This window comes from Odontesthes bonariensis, chromosome 8, assembly GCF_027942865.1.
Source record: "Odontesthes bonariensis isolate fOdoBon6 chromosome 8, fOdoBon6.hap1, whole genome shotgun sequence".
Classification (NCBI taxonomy): Eukaryota; Metazoa; Chordata; class Actinopteri; order Atheriniformes; family Atherinopsidae; genus Odontesthes; species Odontesthes bonariensis.
Window position 1 is genome coordinate 26,531,068 of NC_134513.1, and position 19,782 is coordinate 26,550,849.

At 41.6% G+C, this 19,782-nt stretch overlaps 1 protein-coding gene and 1 non-coding gene across 4 annotated transcripts in view; both read left to right on the forward strand.

Annotated features, from left to right (window-relative positions):
• LOC142385517 (NLR family CARD domain-containing protein 3-like) overlaps positions 1-19,782 on the forward strand; it is a 369,716-nt gene that overhangs the window by 158,807 nt on the left and 191,127 nt on the right. The gene's annotated exons all lie outside the window — the stretch shown is intronic.
• Positions 5,448-5,519, forward strand: trnae-cuc (transfer RNA glutamic acid (anticodon CUC)). Its single transcript has one exon. It is a non-coding gene; the product is annotated as a tRNA-Glu (tRNA).

Below are 19,782 nucleotides of genomic sequence, written 5' to 3' on the forward strand. Positions count from 1 at the left end.
TTCTATCATCTTTCTGTCATCTTTCTATCATCTTTCTGTCATCTTTCTGTCATCTTTCTGTCATCTTTCTGTCATCTTTCTGTCATCTTTCTGTCATCTTTCTATCATCTTTCTGTCATCTTTCTGTCATCTTTCTGTCATCTTTCTATCATCTTTCTATCATCTTTCTATCATCTTTCTGTCATCTTTCTATCATCTTTCTGTCATCTTTCTGTCATCTTTCTGTCATCTTTCTATCATCTTTCTGTCATCTTTCTATCATCTTTCTGTCATCTTTCTATCATCTTTCTGTCATCTTTCTGTCATCTTTCTATCATCTTTCTGTCATCTTTCTATCATCTTTCTGTCATCTTTCTATCATCTTTCTATCATCTTTCTGTCATCTTTCTGTCATCTTTCTGTCATCTTTCTATCATCTTTCTATCATCTTTCTGTCATCTTTCTGTCATCTTTCTATCATCTTTCTATCATCTTTCTATCATCTTTCTGTCATCTTTCTATCATCTTTCTGTCATCTTTCTGTCATCTTTCTATCATCTTTCTATCATCTTTCTGTCATCTTTCTATCATCTTTCTGTCATCTTTCTATCATCTTTCTGTCATCTTTCTATCATCTTTCTGTCATCTTTCTGTCATCTTTCTATCATCTTTCTGTCATCTTTCTATCATCTTTCTGTCATCTTTCTGTCATCTTTCTGTCATCTTTCTGTCATCTTTCTATCATCTTTCTATCATCTTTCTGTCATCTTTCTGTCATCTTTCTATCATCTTTCTGTCATCTTTCTATCATCTTTCTGTCATCTTTCTGTCATCTTTCTGTCATCTTTCTATCATCTTTCTGTCATCTTTCTATCATCTTTCTGTCATCTTTCTATCATCTTTCTATCATCTTTCTGTCATCTTTCTGTCATCTTTCTGTCATCTTTAGAGGTAGCTGTAGGTCCCTGTACAAACCTCCACTGGAGAAACGCTGTGCGGATCTCCAGTGGAGAATAGTGCATGGGGCTGTGGCTACGAACAGACATGTGGCACATATAGATCATGGTGTTGGAAGTCTTTGTTTGTTCTGCCAGGAAGAGGAAACACTTGAATATTTATGGTTAAGGTGTCCCAGGCTGACTTCTCTCTTCACTCTCCTGCAACAGCTTCTAATGAAACTAGGTCATAATTTGAGGATAACATTTTGGTTTTTGGTCCAAAGTACACAGTTGCAAAACGTCAAAATATGTGTTTAGTTATTTTCTTAATAGGACAAGCAAAAATGAGTATATGGCTTACGAGGAAAAATAAAATGAAAGGTACGGGCTCAATAGACGCAAAACTCATTTTTAGGAGCTTAATAGGTACACGGATTAAGGTGGAATTCACATATTATAAAAGAATATTAGAAGAATTCGTTTCTATTTTGGGCGAAGGGGGTATTCTATGTAGTGTAACTGGGGGATTACTTAATATTATTATCTAAAATAATAATAATAAATAAATAAATAGATTTAATGTGTGTGATAACGTGTGTGAGGTAGATGTGTGTGTGTGTATATATATATATGTTGAGTTACATCATACGTGTGTGTGTGAGCGCGCGAGTGTATATTCTGAAATTGTTTGGTAGGATAAGTGTGTAGCTAACACTGAATTGTATTGTGTATTTGTTTTTCTTTTTGTTCTTTTTTCTACTCATTTAATTATATATATAGGTCAAAGGTCAATAGGTCTCTTCTCTCCTCTCCCTTCATTGCACACCGAAATGCTTTTCGGTGTTTTTCAGCTTTTTTCTGAGTTTAAGGCATTTCATCACATATGTGGTTACAAGGCTGAAACATTAAAAATTCATAACAAATCCAAGGAGCATCTGTCATGATCACGGATGGTTTCATTAGACTCTGGGGCTAAAACTGCACGCCTGGATATGCATATGATGTGTGTCCGGCAGATAATAGCGCCAATTATGAATGGCACGGCTAGGTTGAACACAGATCAGGCATTTCCAGGCGGAATCAAGTGACATTTGTCCAACGTTCTGTCAGTGATTTATTCAAGATTTAGGTTTTTACGATTGGCTTACAGTTTTTCTCGATTGCTAAGACATTTCTTGAAAGCTGCTCTACTTTTCTCTAAACTGAACACAAAACCCAATTTTCAAGCTACATTCACAAAACCTCAGACTCTTCTTGCAAAACCAAACTTTCACCTCAAAACAGTTCAATCTGTGCTCAAAACTGAACTATGTTGTCAAATTGTGCTTCGAGTCAATCAAAATGAAAAACACTACTGAGCAGTCACTAAACACAACATAGAAAACACAATGCTCAGGACATGAAGCTGGAGAAATAAATGTTTATTGTTGATTCTTAATGCATGTTGCAAAACGAAAAAACAGTGCATTTAGCACTAGTACAAAAAGAAAGAAAAAAAATTAAATCTTGTGTGCAATAAGCCCATGTTAAAAAAAAAAAAAAAAAAGTACACAAATAAGGGGATCACTCTGCCACAGCATCATGTCTCCGTACTGGGTCAGGCCACAGAACTTCATCAACATCATATTTTGTCTGGCCAGGCAACGGGGGAAAAAAAAAAAAAACCCTGGCATGCCGTATCCAGGCTTGGCATGCCTCCACACCCATGTCACGACAGGCAAGTTCCATGGCCTCCAGTAGATTTAGTGTTGTTGGCGTTCATACACCTTCCACCGCCATGAGGAGAAGAATTCCTTTATGGGGTTTAGGAAAGGGGAGTACGGTGGAAGGCAAAGATTGAGAAAACCTGGGTTCATATTGAACCACTCTAACTTGGAGAGCTCTATGAAAACTAACATTGTCCCAAACAACAACATAGATGAGATGCTCATCCTGCTGCTCTAACAGAGCATCCCGCATGTTATTTAGGAAAATGAGGAGCTGGTGAGTGTTGTAAGGCCCCAGGTTGGCATGATGGTAGACAACCCCATTATTGCTGATGGCAGCACATAATGTTACATTGCCACCACGCTGCCCAGGGACACCAACAATGGCCCGATGGCCAATAACATTACGATCTCTCCTTCTCCGCTTTGTGAGATTAAACCCAGCTTCATCCATGTAAATGTATTCATGGGCTCTTTCCATCGCATCCAGTTGAAAAACCCTCTGTAGAAATAGATATAGTTTTGTAAGTGATACAGAAAAAGTGACTTAGGCCACTACAGTAAATCACTACTAAGAGTAATCAACATTGAATGTGTCTGGATATATACCAACCTGTACATACTGGAATCTCTGCTCTTTGACTCTGTCTGAGTTGCGATCAAAGGGCACTCTGTATAGCTGTTTCATGCGCAGTCTGTTGCGCTTGAGGACACGATCAACAGTGGAGAGGCTGACACTTTTGATACCCTCAAAATTGACATGGTCCTCAATTATCTTCTGCTGAATTTCCCTAAGTTTAATGGCATTGTTCTCTCGGACCATGTCGACAATTAGGGTCTCTTGTTGTGGGGAGAACATACCTGTCCTCCCACCCCCATGTGGCAGTCTTTCAATTCTACAAAAAGAGAACATACAGTTACAAACAATATACATGGAATACTAGGCCTACAAACAGTTAGACCAACCCTCCATTACAATACTACAGTACATTGGTACAGTGATTGTACTGAAACATATTGACAGTATACTGTGGTACAGTACAGTATGTCATACAGTAATTGCTGTCAACATTTACATACTGTACTATAATGTCAAAAAAGGTAATTACCTGTTCTCTTCTCTATATCTTCTGATTATGGTGGACACAGTGAATCGGCTGATGTTGGGTTGTACCCTTTGTCCGGCCTCCCTCATGATCACTGTAGCTCTGATTTCATCAGATATTACTGTTCTTCGCTGACCACCTCGACCTCCTCTCATACGAACTCTTCCTTCCATTGTAGGGCCTCACAAACCAGTGCTCTCTGAACTGGCTTATATGTTCCCTCACATCATTAGCCACAAGTGTGATCCATTTTGAGTTGTTGTGTTCAAGTGGTGACACTTGTGTTTTAATTGTGTTTCACTTTTGTCACCTGTGCTCACCATAATGCAGCACAGGTGCATCACAATGAAAATGTGTTGGTAAGTTGTGTCTAAACAGGTGAAAAGAGCTTATGGTTTTGCCAAAAGAGTGATTGATTCAATCAGTGGGTTCAGGCAACTGAGCATTTGGTTCAGACAATAGGGTTTAGTGTTTAAGCAATTGAGAAAAACTGTATATTCAACACATATGCTGATGAGGCTCATAATGTCGCCAATTTTCTTTTCCATATAAAACTTTATAGCTCATCTTAATCGGCTTCTCAAGACGAGAAAAACGGTGTAAAAATTGTCTTGGAGTCACAAAATAAGAATAGGCTGTTGAGCTTGAGACTGTGTTTTCCCTACAAGCCACCCATTGTCTGAACAGAGGTAGAGATAGCAAGGTCCATTTAAAAGCTGATTACACAAGGAGCAGAGAATGCATCGGCTGGGAATCGAACCCCGGTCAACTGCTTGGCAAGCAGCTATTCTCTCCGCTATACCACCAATGCCCTGACAGACCCTTATTTTGTCATCTATCAACTGTTTTTCTCGCAGGGCTATGGCACACTCACTCTTAAGGCTGAGTTATACCTCTTTTAACTGCCCTTGCGCTTGCGTCTTGCGCTTATGTTAATGGCTCGAGACGTTTATGCTTCATTTTGCTTTGTCGGCGGTTGCGTGTGCTGCGTGGCGAGTCACCGCCAGGACAGTAGGTGGAGTAGCGGGTTTTTTCAATGACAAGCCTACTACGATGAAAGGAAATTCACCGCCAGGACCTCTTCGAGTGGATTCATGCTTCTTCTTCTTGTAAATAGCCGGTATTTTGTAAGATTTTCAACACCTTGGGGGTCTAAACGACTACTTTCTCGCCTGAAAATGTTTCAAATGTTGCTAAAGTTATATATTTACAGAGTTTATAGCTTAAGCGAAATCAGCTTTTCAGGCCGGCTGATTTCGGCTCGGGCAGGAGTGAAGTGCACTGTGTGTAAACGCTCTGCATACTGTCTGATCGATGAGTATGCCGTTTTCAAGTATGTAGTAGGCGGTTTCGAACACAGCCAGTGGCTTGCGCTTGCGCCTTGCGTGAAGTTTAGAAAATTGAGGTGACACACGCAAGCACGCAAGGGGGGGCTTGCAACCGCGCAAGGGCTTGCGTTGCGTCTTGCGTTGCGTCTTGCGTCACCGACTATAAATCAAGCTTTACTCAGGAATCTTTCTTTTTCTCCCTGAAATAAGAGAGAAGTCTAAAGTGTGAAATTTGTGCTTGCTTGGATTCATTCTCCCGATGCGCAGAATTGCTTTCATATAAGGCTAAAATGTTCACAACTTCAGTACAATGCACTATGCCAATTAATTTGCCAGTTAGGAAGAGTTTACCACAGTGTTGCAACCTGTACCGTGTGCACTGCTTTCAAGTCCCTGATGGTCTAGTGGCTAGGATTTGGTGCTCTCACCGCCGTGGCCCGGGTTCGATTCCCGATCAGGGAATTAGGTTTTGGCACTGTGTGTAGCGTAAACCAAAGACATTTCTGCTGTTGTTTTCCAATGACATGACTAGAGTGTCAAATTAATCTAGCCCTGTCACAAATTCAATAGGACGTTGGTTTGTAAGGAGTCATCCTATGCGCACCACTTGATTTGAAATAACACTTTACAGCCAGCAGATTTACTACTTCTCTTTAGAGAAGGGCTCGCTTAACTCTTTCCAGCAGCTCGAGGACCATTGTGGCTTTTAAAAACTAAAAGAATGATCAAGTTTTTCTGATACTTTGATGTGTAACACAGTGCTTAATAACATCTTGAGCAGCAAAGAGAAATGCCATTTGTCATTAAATGACATGGGCATCCACGAATGATACGGAAAAAGAGAAATTTCATGGTCTATTGTCGGACAAAATGTTTTTGTCCGCGGACTTGGAGCATTTGGCGATCTGGCAGGTGCTGGCCGTCCATCCGTCTTGGATTGAGTTTGAGGGAGGACCGTTTTTTGTGTTGTACGGCACTGTGGAATCTAATCTTCCCCACTTGCTTTGTAGAGGAGGAACTTAGAATGCACATGAGATAACAGACCATCACTTTAACTGAAGAGTCATAGCAAAACATGCTTCCTTGTTTGAAGAGTTGCTAGAGTGCATTAAGCTTGAGACTGTGTTTTCCCTACAAGCCACCCATTGTCTGAACAGAGGTAGAGATAGCAAGGTACATTTGAAAGCTGATTACACAAAGAGCAGAGAATGCATTGGCTGGGAATCGAACCCAGTTAATCTGCTTGGCAAGCAGCTATTCTTTCGACTATACCACCAATTCCCTGACAGCCCCTTATTTAGTCATCTATCAACTGTTTTTCTCGCAGGGCTATGACACACTCACTCTTACTCAGGAATCTTTCTATTTCTCCCTGAAATAAGAGAGAAGTCTGAAGCGTGAAACTTGTGCTTGCTTGGATTCATTCTCCCGATGCACAGAATTGCTTTCATCTAAGGCTAAAATGTTCACAACTTCGCAAATGTTTTTGTACGTGGACTTGGAGCATTTTACGATCTGGAAGGTGCTGGCCGTCCATCCGTCCGTCTAGGATTGAGTTTGAGGGAGGCCTGTTTTTTGTGTCGTACGGCACTGGGGAATCTAATCTTCCCCACTTGCTTTGTAAAGGAGGAACTTAGAATGCACATGAGATAACAGACCATCACTTTAACTGAAGAGTCATGGCAAAACATGCTACCTTGGTTGAAATAGTTGCTAGAGTGTATTAAGCTTGAGACTGTGTTTTACCTTCAAGCCACTCATTGTTTGAACAGAGGTAGAGATAGCAAGGTACATTTGAAAGCAGATTATACAATTAACAGAGAATGCATTGGCCAGGAATCGAACCCTGGTCAACTGCTTGGGAAGCAGCTAATTTCTCCACTATACCACCAATGCCCTGACAGTCCTTTCTATTACACAACAAGTCAAATCACATTGCGTTGATTTGTTAAGCTTGTGGACATGTCAATTTAAACTGCAATGGTACTATTCACCATCACGGACTGATGCCAACATTGTTCGAAATAATTAATTGATAAATGAGCAATAAATTCTGTAATGACAGGGAAACTCTACGCACCACCTGTGACACAGACAACATGTGAACTGTGGCCGTCAGACTGTGTACAACTCTTGTTTCACAGGGTACCGAAAAAGATTTCAAGAAGCTGACGCAACGGAACGAGAATGCTACGTAGGTAAATTTCTTGGCAAGAGGCTGTAGTATGCCCTCCACTTTAAGACTACTGCCGTGACATGCCCCAACAATTTCAGCAGGCATAAAAGCTAGTTGGGAGTTTTAAATGCTTTCGTCCAATTCCTTCTAATCAGATTTCCCTTTTCCATCACTGATCCGTTCCATTATATTGCTCACTTAAGATCATTCTTCAAAAGGGTGTCTGTACATACCTCGTCCGTTTGACTGTTTGACTGTTTGACATAGCCCGCTGCTATCAAGACAGATGCCGTAACCAGCATTGGGATTCTCGTGACGCTGTGACACTTTGCTTTGCAGTAAGACGTATTGCATCACTTCCTGTTGCCTTGCTTGTGTACTGTGGAATTTCTTGCTCCGCTTGGACTACTGATAATCACTTTATTTCTATCTATAACTTACACAATTTTGCATTGTTAAACTCTATAGCTTACCGTTCTGTTCTAACACACTCCTACAGATCTTTAATCTTTATTCTCACTTTTTAGCGGTGTGTCTGGTTCTCTAGCGTAGCATGGCTACCAGTTCTCTCCCTCCATCTCCTGCTTTCACCTGCTCCGTGTGTCAGATGTTTAGTTACTCTTCTACCTCCTTTAGTAATAATGGTACATGTAACAAATGTAGTCTTTTTGTAGTTTTGGAGGCGAGGTTATCTGGATTGGAAGCTCGGGTCTGCACTGTTGAAAATCAACCAATAGCGAGCCAGGTCCCTTTAGCCAGTGTGGAGCCACCTAGCGTAGCTAGCTCAATTAGCCTCCCCCTAGCAGAACCTGAGCAGCCAGGATTACAACGTGGCTGGGTGACTGTCAGGAAGAGGCATAGCTCTAAAGTCAAGTCTGTTGTTCACCATCACCTGTCCACGCTTCAAACAGATTTTCCCCACTCAGCGACACACCCGCTGAGGACAAAACCCTGGTAATTGGCAGCTCTATAGTCAGAAACGTGGCATTAGAGACACCAGCGGCCATAGTCAAATGCATTCCAGGGGCCAGAGCGGGCGACATAGAATCCTACTTAAAACTGCTGGCTAAGGATAAACGTAAATATGGTAAAATAGTTATTCACGTCGGCGTTAATGACACCTGGTTACGCCAATCGGAGGTCACTAAAATTAATGTTGCGTCGGTGTGTAATTTTGCCAAAACAATGTCGGACTCCGTAGTTTTCTCTGGACCCCTGCCAAATCTGACCAGTGATGACATGTTTAGCCGCATGTCGTCCTACAATCGCTGGTTGTCTAGATGGTGTCCAGAAAACAACGTGGGCTCCATAGATAATTGGCAATCTTTCTGGAGAAAACCTGGTCTGATGAGGAGAGACGGCATCCATCCCACTTTAGAAGGAGCTGCTCTCATTTCTAGAAATATGGACGAATTTATTTGCCACCCTAAAACATGACAACCCAGGGCTCAGACCAGGATGTAGAGTTGTAGTCTTACACACTTCTCTGCAGCTTCCCACCTGCTGCTACCCACCCAATCAATTAACACAAAAGGAGCAAATCCTCTTGTGCAAAAAAATATTATTAAAACAAAAACTTTAACTGAACAAAAACATCAAACTATTAAATGTGGTTTGCTGAATATCAGATCTCTCCTTTCCAAGTCTCTGTTAGTGAATTAGTTGATTTGTGATCATCATATTGATATATTTTGTCTTACAGAAACCTGGCTGCAGCAGGAGGATCATGTTAGCATTAATGAAGCAACTCCCTCTGACTGTTTAAATGTTCACGTTCCTCGAACCACAGGCAGAGGAGGAGGAGTGGCAGCTATCTTCAGATCAGGGTTACTAATCAGTCCCAGACCCAAGATTAGTTTGAGCTCTTTTGAATCTCTGATTCTCATTTTTTCCCACGCAAAGTGGAAATCCCAGAAACCTCTTGTGTTTGTTGTTGTGTATCGTCCACCTGGCCCTTATTCTGAGTTTCTGTCTGAATTCTCAGAGTTTTTATCCCAGTTAGTGCTGAGTACAGATAAAGTCATTGTAGTGGGTGACTTTAATATTCATGTAGATGTTGAAAATGACAGCCTGAATATGAACTTTAATTCTATATTGGACTCTATTGGATTTTCTCAGAGTGTTCACAGAGCGACTCACTGCCTTAATCACACCCTTGATCTTGTGCTGACTTATGGCATTGAGAGTGAACAGTTAACAGTGTTCCCTCATGACCCTGTCTTATCTGACCATTTTCTGATAACCTTTGAGTTTACATTACTTGACTATACAGTTTCTGAGAAGAAATTTACGTGTAGAAGGTGTCTATCAGAGGATGCTGTAACCAGATTTAAAGAATTAATTCCATCATCCTTTTCTTCACTGCCATGTGCAGATATGACAGAGGACAACTACCTAAACTTTACTCCAGCAGCACTTGACTCTCTTGTTGACAGCACTATAGTTTCAATGCGTACAGCACTGGACAATGTTGCACCTCTGAAAAGGAAGGTAATCAGTCAGAAGAGGTTGGCTCCTTGGTATAATTCACAGCTGCGTGCTTTAAAGCAGACTGCAAGAAAGCTGGAGAGACAGTGGCGTTCCTCTAATTTAGAAGAGTCTCAGTTAGTCTGGAAAGATTGTTTAACAATGTATAAGAAAGCCCTTCGTAAAGCTAGAACTGCTTATTATTCATCATTGATAGAAGAGAATAAGAATAATCCCAGGTTTCTTTTCAGCACTGTAGCCAGTCTGACTAAGAGTCCGAGCTCTGCTGAGCCAGTTATTCCTTTAACTCTCAGCAGTGATGATTTCATGAGCTTCTTTATTAATAAAATTGTTTCTATCAGAGAGAAGATTGATGGAGTCCTTACCACTATTATCAGTTATGTATCATCAAGTACAGCAGCTTTAGAAGTATCTTTAGAATCTGATTTGTATTTAGACGGCTTCTGCCCAGTTGATCTCTCTGAACTAACAACAGCAATAGTCTCTTCTAAACCATCAACTTGTGTTTTAGACCCAATCCCAACCAGACTGTTCAAGGAGGTTTTCCCATTAATTGACACTTCCATATTGGATTTGATCATTCTGTCTTTGTTGACAGGATATGTACCTCAGACTTTTAAGGTTGCTGTAATTAAACCTTTACTTAAAAAACCTACTCTTGATTCAGAGGTGTTGGCTCATTATAGACCTATATCCAATCTCCCTTTTATGTCTAAAGTTCTTGAAAAAATAGTTGCAGCTCAGCTTTGTGATCACTTACACAGAAATAATCTGTTTGAAGAGTTTCAGTCAGGATTCAGAGTGCATCATAGCACAGAAACTGCACTGCTGAAAGTTACCAATGATCTCCTCTTAGCCTCTGATAGCGGACTTGTGTCTGTGCTTGTCCTGTTGGATCTCAGTGCTGCATTTGATACGGTCGATCACAGTATCTTATTACAGAGACTTGAACATGTTATTGGGATTAAAGGAACTGCATTAGGCTGGTTTAAGTCATATTTATCTGATAGATTTCAGTTTGTTCTTGTAAATGAAGAATCTTCCTCACACACCAGAGTAAGTCATGGAGTTCCCCAGGGTTCTGTGCTTGGACCGATTCTTTTCACTTTATACATGCTTCCATTAGGTAACATTATTAGACAGCATGGCATAAATTTCCATTGCTATGCTGATGATACTCAGCTGTACTTATCTATAAAACCAGATGAACCCAATAGGTTGGTCAGACTACAAGCATGTCTTAAAGACATAAAGACCTGGATGATTCAGAACTGTCTGCTTCTAAATTCAGACAAAACTGAAGTCGTTATCTTTGGACCTGAGCGCTTCAGGGAGAAATTGTCTAGCTATATAGTTACTCTAGATGGTATTTCCTTGGCTTCTAGTTCTACAGTGAGGAACCTTGGAGTTATTTTTGACCAGAATGTATCATTTGACTCGCATATAAAACAGGTTTCTAGGACTGCCTTCTTTCATCTTCGTAATATTGTTAAAATCAGGAACATCTTGTCTCAGAGTGATGCAGAAAAACTAATCCATGCATTTGTTACTTCAAGATTGGACTACTGTAATTCTTTATTTTTGGGCTGTCCCACATATTCTCTGAAAAGCCTTCAGCTGATCCAAAATGCTGCAGCCAGAGTTCTGATGAGAACTAACAGGAGAGATCATATTTCTCCAGTTTTAGCTTCTCTTCATTGGCTCCCTGTTAAATTCAGAATAGAATTTAAGATTCTTCTCCTAACATATAAAGCTCTTAATGACCGAGCTCCATCATATCTTAAAGATCTCATTGTAAGATATTTTCCTAACAGAGCACTTCGTTCCCAAACTGCAGGTTTACTTGAGGTTCCCAGAGTTTCTAAAAGTAGAATGGGAGGCAGAGCCTTCAGTTATCAGGCCCCTCTCTTGTGGAATAAGCTGCCAGTAAATGTCCGGGAAGCAGACACCCTTTCCACTTTTAAGACCAGGCTTAAAACTTTCCTTTTTTATAAAGCTTATAGTTAGGTCTGTTGAATAGGTCTGAGTAGGTCTGATAGTGTGTCTGCTAGTGTGTCTTGTCCTGCCTCCACCTCTGGCACCCTCTATACTTTCATTACCCCCTACCCGAACCAGGGTTTGAATCCCATTCCCGCCTATCTTACCTCTTTTATTTCTCCCCCTACCCGAACCAGGGTTTGCATCCCCACCCCGCTGTGACTGGTGTGCAGTTGGTGAGAGGCTGAGGTAGCTTGTGGCTGTAAAAAGATGGTTGTTGTGGTGTGAGGAGCAGATCTATATAGGGAGTATAGGGAATTACTCACTGAGTCTGGTCCTTTATTTATTTATTTATTTTCGTTAGCACAAGTTTGTTGTGTTTACCTTGAATAGGGATGGCTCAGGTAATCCTGAAACATCCCATAGTTAAGCTGCTATAGGCCTAGACTGCTGGGGGGCCTCATCTGTCACACCTTTCCTCACTTTACTCTCTTTATGTATATGTGATATTATTGTGGTCATTAACTCGTGTTTCCCTGTTCCAACAGATATCCTTTGAATGGTGTTACAGTGCCGCCGCGGCCCCCTCCCCCATCCCCCCCTTTCTGTCTTCTCAAACCCCAGCTGGTCGAGGCGGATGGCCACCCTTCCTGAGTCTGGTTCTGCCAGAGGTTTCTTCCTGTTAAAAGGGAGTCGTTTCTCTCCACAGTCGCCTCAGGCACGCTCAGGCCGGGAGATTGGACCGAAAAACAAAAAGTTTTCAGTGCAATCTGTTGGTTTTCTTAGCTAGGAAATTGTTTTTGAATTGGCTCTATATGAACGAATTGGATTATTTTATGAATTATGATTATTATTAATTAATTGAATTCCAATTGGCTTGAATTGGACTTACTATCTAAGTGCCTTGAGATGACATTTGTTGTATTTGGCGCTATATAAATAAAAATTAATTGAATTGAATTGAATCATATTAATCTGAACAAACAACTAAAACATGGTGTCTGACCTCAGAGTCTTCAGTCCACAGTGAGGACTCTGCAGAAAGCTGCACAGCTCCTTCTCTGCAGAGTGACTGATGTTGTTCCAGCTCAGGTCCAGTTCTGTCAGATGGGAGGGGTTGGACTTCAGAGCAGAGACCACAGAAGCACAGCTGATCTCTGACAAACTGCAGTCCCTCAATCTGAATAAAGAATAAAACATGTGAGCTGAAGCCAACAGGATGCAGGTTAAAACAGTCCAACAGAACAAGTGAAAAGGAGCTCTCATTAATATTAATGACAACATGCTGCTGCTTCAATAAAGACGGAGTGACTTCAGCTCTTAAACTCTGCCAGCTCCACCAGTGGCTCCATCCATACAAACTCATGTTGTGCAGCCAAATGATTCAAGTTTCAAAGAAAACAAACATGTCAGGAGGAACTATGGAGCAAATGGGAACAAACTTATAGAAATGGAGATCAGGTTCACTGTTTTATTGAAGGTTAAAGGCACAAAAACATGGTGCAGTGATGTTTAATGGAATCATGGAATCAAACTTCTTTAAAGAGTCGACAGCAGCAGAACTTGTTACTGTGACTTGTTGTGTTTGAATATCTCAGTCAGTGCAAACATTACAGAGCCTTAGAAAAGTGTTGGAAGCATCCAGAGGTGGACTGATTGATCAGTTTGGCTGATTAATGGATGCTGATGGACGCTTTGACTAACTATCAGAATCAGTCAGGTATTCTGGCAGTCAGGATTTAACCCCCCTGTCAGCTGACGTCCTGGCTCTCAAAGCAGGTCAGCAGCAAAAGTTTGAAAGTGAAAAAACGGATCAGAAGGTGGAAAAAAGTTCAGAATCTGACAGAAAGTTTGAATCTGAAAACAGAAAACATCTCAAATATGACGAAATGAGACTAAAGTGCAAATAAAAAAACTATGAAAGAAGAATGAACTTTACATTTAAACTGAAATAAACGTCTGCTGCACTTTTTTCACTTTGAATCTGGTTTTTTGTTCCTCAGAGAAACTGATGAAGCTTCATGTTTCTTATCTGCTGTTTCTCAGCCTGCATTCACTCACATGCTGCTCACAGCAACTCTGAGCTCTTACTGAATAAAACAGGTGGGAACAGCTCCCACACAGCCAGCAGGGGAACAGAACAGCATGTATCTGCAGTGATGAAGCAGTCCCTGCCTCCCTCCTTCATGGCAGCTCAGTGATCATCCTTTGTGTCTGTGTTGGGCTCACCTGCACAGGGTCGCAGCACTTCACCTGTTCAGCTTCTCTTTGGCTGCACAGCTATCAAACACTGACTCTGCTCCATGTTTTCACACATTTCTCACCTGATGGAAAGCTGCTCACACACACTCACAACCTCCTTCCATCTGCTGTTACCTAGCAACAAGTTAGCTCACAGCTTTTCTTCCATCCATCGTCCAATCATGTTATTCTTCTTCTGATAAACTCTTCTTTGTGTTTTCCTCACAGTCACTAAATGTCAGCATCACTTTCAGTTGGACTTGACATTGTGTAACAGAGGGAATTATTGATAGAATTCATGAAATAAAGCTCAACTGAAAGTGATTTCCTTTCAGTTATTAGTGGGAGAAGCTTTTTGGCTGGATTTTGTCATCATGAATGAATCTGACTGAAGATAACTGCTGCTGTGATGAAAGCTGCTTTCTAACCAAGTCAAAGAGTGTTCATTTCCAACAGTGTTGGAGGGGAGTTTGTTAGTATCAGCTGATTAACGGGCTTTTGGAGTTCTGCTGCTCCAAACTGTTGTTATTGTTTCAGACAGAAATATTCACCAACTCTGGAGCTCTAGAAGCATCAGCCAGTGATTCTAGATTTGTTTCTGTCTGACAGATTCACTGTGTTTTCTCATTATTTAATGAATCATCATTTCATCAACTAAACCACTGAAGAAGAAAACAGACTTTACCATGAAGACCAGCACAACTTTCACATCATATTAATCTGAACAAACAACTAAAACATGGTGTCTGACCTCAGAGTCTTCAGTCCACAGTGAGGACTCTGCAGAAAGCTGCACAGCTCCTTCGCTGCAGAGTCACTGATGGTGTTCCAGCTCAGGTCCAGTTCTGTCAGATGGGAGGGGTTGGACGTCAGAGCAGAGACCACAGAAGCACAGCTGATCTCTGACAAACTGCAGCCCCTCAATCTGAATAAAGAATAAAACATGTGAGCTGAAGCCAACAGGATGCAGGTTAAAACAGTCCAACAGAACAAGTGAAAAAGAGCTCTCATTAATATTAATGACAACATGCTGCTGCTTCAATAAAGACGGAGTGACTTCAGCTCTTAAACTCTGCCAGCTCCACCAGTGGCTCCATCCATACAAACTCATGTTGTGCAGCCAAATGATTCAAGTTTCAAAGAAAACAAACATGTCAGGAGGAACTTTGGAGCAAATGGGAACAAACTGATAGAAATGGAGATCAGGTTCACTGTTTTATTGAAGGTTAAAGGCACAAAAACATGGTGCAGTGATGTTTAATGGAATCATGGAATCAAACTTCTTTAAAGGACAAGACCGTTTTTTTTACATTGGGCCCTTGATTTCACATTATAACATGATGTTCTACTCACCCCTGCTTGTTGTTGGTAATTTGGAGCTGTTCCGAAGATATTCGAGAGGCGTCTGGCTGCTCTCTTGAGATATTCGGCCTTGAAACGGTTTCCTATGGGCAACGTTATCCAGGCACAAACTATGCTTTTTATAATTTATTAAATATTGTACACTAGCACTGATAACGTGGAGGTGCGTCGCTTACTTAAAAAAATCTGGGTTACTGTAATTTTGTGGGTGTTACTGACGTCATCGTCTGCTACTGCCACAGACAGCCCACAGACCTGCTGCCTATTTATTCATTCGGCTAAAATTCAAAATTAGTAACCCGGATTTTTTTAAGTAAGCGACGCACCTCCACGTTATCAGTGCTAGTGTAGAGTAATTAATAAATTATAAACAGCATAGTTTGTGCCTGTATAAGCTTGCCCATAGGAAACCGTTTCATGGCCGAATATCTCAAGAGAGCAGCCAGACGCCTCTCGAATATCTTCGGAACAGCTCCAAATGACCAACAACAAGCAGGGGTGAGTAGAACATCATGTTATAATGTGAAATCAAGGGCCCAATGTAAAAAAAACGGTCTTCTCCTTTAAAGAGTCGACAGCAGAAGAACTTGTTACTGTGACTTGTTGTGTTTGAATATCTCAGTCAGTCCAAACATTACAGAGCCTTAGAAAAGTGTTGGAACCATCCAGAGGTGGACTGATTGATCAGTTTGGCTGATTAATGGATGCTGATGGATGCTTTGACTAAGGTGCTGTTTACACATACCCGGGTATTTTGATAAACGAAGACCTTTCCCTTCGTTTGTGCCTTTCGTTTCTACACAAACGGAGTTTTTTCCTCTGAAAACGAGGCATAAAAAAACTCCGGCAAAAGTTGAGATTTTTTAAAAACTCCGTTTAGCGTTTGTGTATAAACTAGTGGTGGATATAGATTAATTTTTTTAATCTAGATTAATCTCACTGAAATCTTGAAATTAATCTAGATTAATCTAGATTAAAATGGTTCATTCAGGGGTCCGGCAATCCGCGGAGTTCGCGGAAACAGACATGTAAACTTTGGTTCCTATCCAAACAATAGTCGTTTAATCCTGAGACTGTTGCAATTGCCGTGTCGAGTGCTTCAATACAATAGTGTAGTAACCCCACGCATACCTTTCTCACTGCAATTAAGTTTTATTTCGGATTTATTTCGGATTTTATTTCGAATTTAGTTTCTTTTTCACAGCTGCCTCTGCTATTCCTGCTCTTCTCAGGTGTACCTAATGTAGTTTTACATCATTTGTAACGTGATGCATATCTTGAATAACAAATTGTAAATAACAACACGTTTATTCGTGTCCCTGCCCTCACTTTCCTCATGTTTTTTTCTCGCGGGGGTGCTGCACAGCCGCGGGGCCTTTAAGAATTGAACATTCTGAATGTGACGTCACGAGCTACCAAAGCTACCAAAGCAAATTCTCAAGCGAAGCTTCTCCAGCGAGGTCGCTCTTGGTGTACACGCAGCAGGCAGAGCAGCTTATTCACATGCATGGCTCCAGCAGTTTCTCTAGCTTCGCCAACTTCTCATATTCAGCACTTGTTGGGAGGGCCAGGTGGTGCTGCTGTTGCGTTGTGTGCAGTGCGTCTCTGTTGCGCCATACGCGCTTGATCATCTCGAGGGTGGAATTCCACCGTGTTGGAACATCTTGCACGAGCGGCTCCTGAACTTGCCCAAGGGAGGTTTGCTGGACTTTTAGCTCGTCTGCTTTGGCCGGACTGTGTTTGATATGTCCCACCATTTGTCGACACTTGGCAAGTGCAGCATCAACCCCCTTCTCGCAGTGACATTACAATCGCTCTCTGTACAACATGTGCAACACACGGCAGATGCTCGAAGGGCAGTATCCTCCCTGCGGCCACCATATTAGGAGCGCTGTCTGTTCCAACAGAGCCGATTTTGTCAACTATCCCCCACAGATTAGCGACCTCCATAAACTGCCTAGCACAGGCTTCTGCAAAGTGGCGTTCTTCTGTTTTAATCACACCTAACGGCAGACAAAGTACATCGGCCTACACCCGAGCTAAAATATCAAGGTAAAAGTCATCACAGTTTGCTTACCTATTTTGACCCAGTTCCCAACCCAACTTTGAGAATAGATTAACAGCGATATTTTTTATATCGCCCGATAAGACTCTCAAATTATCGCAGCACGTTAACGCCGATAACGGCCCACCACTAATATAAACTGGTTGAAAGAGACAAAAACGGAGTTTTGGGCAATATCCGCGGTAAAAGACCGACGTCCATTGTTTATCTGGCAAGCATGGAGGTATTAGCAGCATTTCTGTTTTTAAGAGCTATACTCGCTTGTGTGCTTTTGAAAATTAAAGTCATACAGTGTATTGACCAACAAAGACGCACTATGCTGCGTGTACACCAAGAGCGATGTACGCTACCTGGTAGCGGAGGTAGCTGAAGAAGCTTCGCTTGAGAATTTGCTTTGGTAGCTTTGGTAGCTCGTGACGTCACATTTAGAATGTTCAATTCTTAAAGGCCCCGCGGCTGTGCAGCACCCCCGCGGAAAAAAACATGAGGAAAGTGAGGGCAGGGACACGAATAAACGTGTTGTTATTTACAATTTGTTATACAAGATATACATCACGTTACAAATGATGTAAAACTACATTAGGTACACCTGAGAAGAGCAGGAATAGCAGAGGCAGCTGTGAAAATAAACTAAATTCGAAGTAAAATCCGAAATAAAACTTAATAGCAGTGAGAAAGGTATGCGTGGGGTTACTACACTATTGTATTGAAGCACTCGACACGGCAATTGCAACAGTCTCAGGATTAAACGACTATTGTTTGGATAGGAACCAAAGTTTACACGTCTATTTCCGCGAACCCCGCGGATTGTCGGACCCCTACAATGTGTGGATTGTCATTGGTTTTCGTCGAACTGCGTCATAGCTCATTACCATATATGGAGTTTAATCGCTTGAATCCGCTCTGGTAGCTCAGTTCTCTTCGCCACTGGAGAATCCCCTCTGGTAGCCCAGGTAGCTCACCCTCCATAGAGAAATAATGATTTCCGGCGCTCAAGTAGCGTAGGTCGCTCTTGGTGTACACGCAGCAATAGGGCTCGGAGGGCAGCTTCTTTTGGCAGACAGAGCCCGTTCATTTCACCGCCAGCAACGGCGATTCTGCGTTGGACCTGGACGGACTGCGTATTTATGCTGATCAATGTAGACGTGGTTTTTTTTAAAAACGGGGCTGTGTGCACCTAGTTATTTTTGCAAACGAAGGTTAGAAAATATACGTTTATCAAAATACCCGTGTATGTGTAAACAGCACCTAACTATCAGAATGAGTCAGGTATTCTGGCAGTCAGGATTTAACCCCCCTGTCAGCTGACGTCCTGGCTCTCAAAACAGGTCAGGAGCAAAAGTTTGAAAGTGAAAAAACGGATCAGAAGGTGGAAAAAAGTTCAGAATCTGACAGAAAGTTTGAATCTGAAAACAGAAAACATCTCAAATATGAACAAATGAGACTAAAGTGCAAATGAAAAACTATGAAAGAAGAATGAACTTTACATTAAACTGAAATAAACGTCTGCTGCACTTTTTTTCACTTTGAATCTGGTTTTTTGTTCCTCAGAGAAACTGATGAAGCTTCATGTTTCTTATCTGCCGTTTCTCAGCCTGCATTCACTCACATGCTGCTCACAGCAACTCTGAGCTCTTACTGAATAAAACAGGTGGGAACAGCTCCCACACAGCCAGCAGGGGAACAGAACAGCATGTATCTGCAGTGAAGTGCAGTCCCTGCCTCCCTCCTTCATGGCAGCTCAGTGATCATCCTTTGTGTCTGTGTTGGGCTCACCTGCACAGGGTCGCAGCACTTCACCTGTTCAGCTTCTCTTTGGCTGCACAGCTATCAAACACTGACTCTGCTCCATGTTTTCACACATTTCTCACCTGATGGAAAGCTGCTCACACACACTCACAGCCTCCTTCCATCTGCTGTTACCTAGCAACAAGTTAGCTCACAGCTTTTCTTCCATCCATCGTCCAATCATGTTATTCTTCTTCTGATAAACTCTTCTTTGTGTTTTCCTCACAGTCACTAAATGTCAGCATCACTTTCAGTTGGACTTGACATTGTGTAACAGAGGGAATTATTGATAGAATTCATGAAATAAAGCTCAGCTGAAAGTGATTTCCTTTCAGTTATTAGTGGGAGAAGCTTTTTGGCTGGATTTTGTCATCATGAATGAATCTGACTGAAGATAACTGCTGCTGTGATGAAAGCTGCTTTCTAACCAAGTCAAAGATTGTTCATTTCCAACAGTGTTGGAGGGGAGTTTGTTAGTATCAGCTGATTAACGGGCTTTTGGAGTTTTGCTGCTCCAAACTGTTGTTATTGTTTCAGACAGAAATATTCACCAACTCTGGAGCTCTAGAAGCATCAGCCAGTGATTCTAGATTTGTTTCTGTCTGACAGATTCACTGTGTTTTCTCATT